This window comes from Xenopus laevis, chromosome 5S (genome assembly GCF_017654675.1).
Source record: "Xenopus laevis strain J_2021 chromosome 5S, Xenopus_laevis_v10.1, whole genome shotgun sequence".
In the NCBI taxonomy this organism is placed as follows: Eukaryota; Metazoa; Chordata; class Amphibia; order Anura; family Pipidae; genus Xenopus; species Xenopus laevis.
The window spans coordinates 20,147,557-20,154,350 of record NC_054380.1 but is presented as its reverse complement, the minus strand read 5'-3'; the positions used below and the strand labels follow the sequence as shown (position 1 = coordinate 20,154,350).

At 38.2% G+C, this 6,794-nt stretch overlaps 1 long non-coding RNA gene across 1 annotated transcript; it reads left to right on the top strand.

Annotated features, from left to right (window-relative positions):
• The first annotated feature begins 1,247 nt into the window (after positions 1–1,247).
• LOC121394164 lies at positions 1,248–4,738 on the top strand. Its single transcript, XR_005961524.1, has 2 exons — positions 1,248–1,492; positions 4,260–4,738. It is a non-coding gene; the product is annotated as an uncharacterized LOC121394164 (long non-coding RNA).
• The last annotated feature ends 2,056 nt before the right edge of the window (positions 4,739–6,794 follow it).

Here is a 6,794-nt window from a genome sequence, read left to right as displayed (position 1 = left end):
CTCAGAGTGTGGAGCCAGCAAATATTTTCTGTGTTGCATAATAAGAGAGAGAGAGACACTGAATGACAGATATAAATTGCTTTCCAGGAACATCACCCAACCAACAGGACTATACTACGTCTTCCTACCTTGATATAACTTCTTCACGTAATACAACCTGCTTGTGTACTTTCCCCAGACATATAACTTGTAACCTTTATGGTTAAGAGACAGTATGGCAGGCTCATGGATTCAATAACAAGAAATATTTTTATGAGAAGGTGGGAGAGCTATATATGTGCACCTGATCTGCTCCTCTAATTAGTGAAAAAAAATAAACTCTATCTGTAGGGGTCATCTGGGCCTTCTTCAACTGGCTCACCAAGAGGTAGACATCGGGTATGTTTGAAGTCCCTGTTGCAGGGGATCACATGAGTTCATTGATGGCATCTTCTCCTGATGGACCTGTAGAGGCACCCATTGTCATCCAATCGCTGGCACAGATGTGTGGTCAGCTCAAACAGTAAAATAAAGGCCATATCTGAAATTCTAACCAGAACATTCCTACTCTCTATATTTTCATGTATACAAATTAAAGGGGTGGTTCACCTTTAAAGTAACTTTTAGTCTGTTATAGAATGGCCATTTCTAAGCAACTTTTCATTATTTATTTTTTTATAGTTTTATAGTTATTTGAAGCTTTCAAATAGGCGTCGCTGACCCCTTCTAAAAAAACAAATGCTCTGTAAGGCTACAATTTTATTGTTATTGCTAATTTTTATTTCTCATCTTTCTATTGAGGCCTCGCCTATTCAGATTCCAGTCTCTTATTCATATCAATGCATGGTTGCTAGGGTAATTTGAACCCTAGCTACCAGCTCGCTGTCCCCGTCTATAGAAAATACCTCAGCCAAGACAAGCCTTTGTTTAAATGCAAATAAATGGGAAAAGAGTTGGGGTTGTGCCACTTTATTTACACACACACTTCTATGATACAGCATGAAGACCATTACAATACCTTGTCTACGTACCTTGAACAATATGGAAGCAATACATACTCAAACCATTAGCTTTGGTTGTTACTATAACATTAATAAAGAGTATATATATATATATATATATATATATATATATATATATATATATATATATATATATATATATATATATATATATATATATACACACAGTATATATATCTGTGCACTCCTTCAACACGGGGACCAAGTTTCTGCTGGCACCCCAACCCCAATCCTGCTGCAGTGGATTTTGGGAGATGATGATCTAAGTGACTTGGAGACAATGAGACTGGTAATCAACCTTGCAAACCTCCATGTAATGAGATCAATTTAAATACAAATGAGTAGACAGTCTGGGCAGGAATTCCATGATAATGGAGTATGTGTCTACTTTCAACAATGAGAGTAAAAGAAAATATTTGGAGCCCCAGTTGGGCAGGTTGGGAATTGAGATCCCACAAGAAACCAGGGCAATAAGTACCAGGAGAAAAGGGGTAAGGACTCTTAGGGTAATGTAACAGCTGGAGATTCGGGGGGATTTAGTCGTCCGGCGACTAATTGGCTCTTTTTTGCTGCATGGCACTAGAGGTGCTTCTTTTTTCCGAAGTCGCCCGAAGTTGCCTCACGTGGAAACTTCAGGTGACTTCGGAAAACAAAGCACCGCAAGTGCCATGCCACAGGTGTTTTTTCATTGTAGCAGGCGGAAGTGTGTCCTTACCCTTAAGGTTGGCCATACACAAAAAGATTTTCCCCCGATATGCCCAACAGCAGGGCGATATCCGGTTAATCTGAATGTTTGGCTCTAGGGCTGAAAGATGGGATTACAACGAAGAAAATGGGTGCCGTCGGATTGCATGGCCTGATATAGATCGGGGAGACCCGTCAGAAGCCCCCATACACTGGAAGATAAGATGCCAAATTGGTCTAAAAGACCTATATTGGCAGCTATAATCTGTCCGTGAATAGTCACCTTTAAACATGGACTTTTTTTTGTTTTTTTAATGCATATAAGAACGCATGCTAAGATAATAAAAAATGCATATATACTGCCTTTGTATAAATTTTTTAATGCAGCTAAGTGTGTATTTGTCACAGAACCCTGCAACCCTGTATTCTATTGGTTTGAGAACACACATCAATCACAAGAAAATGCAGCATGTTTCGTCTAACACAACGCAATGAAACGCAAATGGAGAAACTCTGAACGCTCCTGAATACAACTACGCAGAATATAATGAAATCAATGAACGAATGCATTTAGGTGCACTCAGACCTGCATCTCAAACACGTGTCAAACTTTAAAAACATTGAAAAAAAAACGCCCCCAGTTAAGATCCCCTAATGAGAATTCTACATTAGGTTGTGCTGTTTTATTTCTAAACGACTCGCGGAGTGTGTCACCAAATTCATTTGATAAATAAGTGCGGGTATGGGATCCATTATCCGGAAACCCATTATCCAGAAAGCTTTGAATTACAGAATGGTTGTCTCCCATAACTCCATTATAATCAAATAATCCACATTATAAAAAGTGATTTCCTTTTTCTCTGTAATAATAAACAGTCGCTTGTACTTGATCCCAACTAAGATATAAATAATCCTTATTGGAAGCAAAACCAGTCTATTGGGTTTATTTAATGTTTACATGATTTTCTAGTAGACTTAAGATATGAAGATCTATATTACACAAAGATTCATAATCTGAAAAACCCCACATCCCGAACATTCTGGATAACAGGTCCCATACCTGTACCAAAAATAGCAAAAATAAAAAAGGCACTAAAGGGTTCCTGATACTAAACATTTATACATGTGAAACTTTAGTAAAGAAAAAAAAATGTAAACGTTTGATGAGTGGAGCAGTTTTACTTCCATGCCTATAGTGAGATTGACTATGAGTAGGGTTGCCACCTGACCGGTATTTTACCGGCCTGGCCGGTAAAAATTATGGTTGATCCCAATGTTATTAATAGGGAAAAAGGATAAATTTATAGGAAGGCCGGTATTTTTTTCCAGAAAAGGTGGCAACCCTAACTAGCAAGTTTTACAGTAACGTTTACTAAGATCAGCAAAAAAGAGCACAGTGGCTATACTGATATACTGTCTATTAGCTTATATGTTTCCCGATCTATTGTCTAATATGTATCCCGATATATTGTCTATTGGTTTATATGTATCCCGATCTCCTGTCTATTGGCTCAGTGTATCCCGATATACTGTCTATTGTCTTATATGTATCCCGAAATACTGTCTATTGGCTTATACTGTATGTATCCTGATTTACTGTCTATTGGCTTATGTGTATCCCAATATACTGTCTTTTGTTTTATTTGTATCCCAATCTACTGTCTATTGGCTTATGTGTTTTCCAATATACTGTCTATTGGTTTATATGTATCCCGATCTACTGTCTATTGGATTATGTGTATCCCGATCTACTGTCTATTGGCTTTTACTGTACGTAAATACAGTGTATTTATATCACAGGCTATTGTGATACTAAAATCTACCATTAGTATAGATATGAGTATATATAGATTATGTGAGTGTATGGAGGTGTCGAACTGAGTGCGTGTATATATGGACTCTGGGTTTTATTTTTTGTGGTTGAACTTGATGGACTTGGGTGTTTTTTCAATCCAATTAACCTATGTAACTATATCTGATTTATTTCCATTAGAAACATCAAAGAATTGCATTGTTTAAGGTCAATAGAGGCCAAAGTAAGCAGAAGATATGTGCACATGAGTATGGACATCAATACTTGGATTTTGGATTTAATTACCGATTGCAATGCTGAAAACTGGAAGCTGACCCATAGGCAGAGGCTAAAGCCATAGACGCACCAGTAATATCGTACAAAAGGTGCTATGGATCGCTTACTGTAGCTAGCGCTATTGACGCAGAATAGGAAAAGCAGTCTGCATGGTTAACTGATTATTGCATGAATGTGTAAATATAAAAGGCCACCTCAAACCTTGCCATTATATGGTACCAATCTTGCCAGACTATGGCCAGCAGTTGAGATTGGGAGTTTATTGTTTCCTTACCTGCATTTAGTAATTCCCTAAACCATGTCTTACCTAACACAAGCTTCTCTGTCTGAAGCAATTTGGGAACCTTGAAGGGGAATATTTTTTGTGATGTTGACACAAAGTCTCAAGCTCCAGCAACAAGATAGTGTAACATGAATGAAAAAGTATTGCGCTTATGTAATGATTCGTTTTATGAAAATAACCAAAGTAATATTTCATGTTGTAGGTGGATGAAGACTTCTTGTTTTAGAAAGGAGAAGCAAACTTCTGGGCTGAGAAATTCATGTTTGTTAGGCTGCTATCTAAACATCTTGGAGAACTAATTACACCTGCCCCCTCAAGTTTTCCACCTAAGGAGAAGCTGAATGAGCTCTCCAGAGTAGCCACTGAGCGATCTGAGACTATACAGTGATTTCTTCATGATCTCCCATCCACTGCAGAATTCATGAAAACCACCGAATACACCAGACTGCTCATTGAGAAAGAAAGGACCTCTCAGTGCATTCAACTCTTAGCCTTACTGCAGAAACAGAAGCACCAAGAATTTGTCTGAAACAACAGTTCCTATTTCTTGATTGTTTTTAAATGCCCAGTTGTTGTTAATGTTTTTTTTTATTATTTGTTAAGAAATTATAAATATCAGCATGCCTTGTGGAAAAAGAAGCTTGGGGAAGGATGCAAGCCAAATATACTGTTTATCTCTAATATCGCTAATAGCAAGATCTGTGTGTGTTAAATCGCAGTTACACTATGGTTTCTATGAACTCAGATTCGTTTTCATGGCTGTCAAAAAACTTCTACAAGCTCACAATACAGAATGTTCTTTCTGTTTTCCCATCTAAAGGTCATCATAGACATTAAGACATTTCTCTCCTTAACAACAGATTTTAGCGTAATCAGACAAATCCGTCAAATTATTGTGAGGTTAGTGGACACCAAACACGATTTTTTTGTCTGACATCGGTCAGAAAATCGATTGGGCAGGTTAGAAAATTTTCATCAGTCACAGTTAAATCTATCCATTGTCCAATTGTTTGCAGGGCCAAGCAGGCAGCTGCCCACAGTTTTTCTGGCTTCAACTAGACAATATAGCCTGAAATGGTCTATCGCCCCCTTAAGTCAAGCTCAGTTGATGTTTATATTTTTCCTTTGAAAACAACAGTCTGGATTTTGGCAAATCTGAGGGAAGCTTGGGTGTTCACCAAACTGGAGTTCTACTGAAAGGCATACTCCCTTTTGTACTAAAAACAGAGCTATGACTTTGCAGACACCTGATATGGTTTGTAGAGGAGCTATGCTGATTTTAATATCACAACACAACTGTGGTTGTCCATCCATATTGTTCCTTAAAAATTCAGAAAATGGACATGTGATCTAAATTTTCTGCCTTAGGTTCAGGGAGATTGTGACTTGCCTAAGGGCACACAGGAGTCATAACCAGTTATCAAAACTTGGACACCATTACTCACTTTGGCTTATATCAAACTGTGTTTCCTCTACTGGTACAAAAATGTCTGTTTTGGTGCTTTAAATGCTATGTTACTTAGCCCAAAAACATGCAAGGAAAGCACCAGAACAACCCCCCACAGATTAGCACTGAAATCGCCTGATAAATTTGACAGGCTTAAATTTTCTGAAAAAAATCTGGCACATGTCAGGCAATTTCAGTGTTAGGCTATGGAGGCTGTTGTATTACTTATAATTTGATGAAGGTTTCTCCCATACAGTACATGTTTTTGAAAGGTTTTTAAGGAACAGAAAGGCCAAAGGAACTGTTACTGGAAGATAGAAAAACCTCTCGTAACCAGTATAGTTGAACACCAGTTTGACTGGTTGTAAATAAGACATTTCTATAAAGATGACCTTTTCCTGCAGAGCTATGGCCACTGAGGTTTTGTGGAGAAGTGAGGTGAACAAAAGCCCCCTTTTGTTGATCATCACTGTCATTGCTCCGGATGAAGTGATGTTTCAAACACAGACAGGCCAGTGACTGATGGTCCTTGGTGCCAAAATGAGAGATTGAAAGGGCACTGTGCCATGGGCCCTACAAAAGCCCCGTAGATCCATACCACTGGACAAAATTAGCAGAAGGTGAGATTGCCAAGCCATTCAGGATTGTTTTCTTGACTTTTAACAACTTACATTTTTTAAATCCTTCATTCACTTGTTGGTATCCCAGTCCAGGGGAATCCCAGTCAGATGACCTGTTTCAATAAAGGTGCAACTAACTACAGGTAGTGCAGGTAGAAACAAAGGAATTCTACCTCTATCTGATGATGCAGCATTGAGTTTTGCCGCCTGATAATTTTCCATCCTGACCAAACCACGAGATGACCGACCATACACGCACCAAATACACGCACCAAATATCATACAAAATGTTGTTTCATATTGTTTCATAATATTAGTGTGTTTATGGCCACCTTAAGCCTTGTACAATAATCCTATTCAAAAGAATTGTGGTGTGATGTCATCTGGAGGTGAATCCGAGTTGAAGTGGCAGTAATAGGCATGGCACAGAATGCTTTTTGATTTCCAGTAGCAATCCAAATGTTTTACTTTTTATTGTCCCTGAGAAGTCCCAGCTTTATAAACCTTGTCAGCTACACTGGACTATTTCAATGTTTCTTTGTCTTTTTTCCAAGGGCAATCCAAAGGCATTCTTAAGAAATAAATGGTAGCAGTCATGTCCATTTGGCTTGTCATGTATGCAGTACTGCAGCGCCAACAGCAAACTGTCCCTGCAAATTGTTTTTACAAT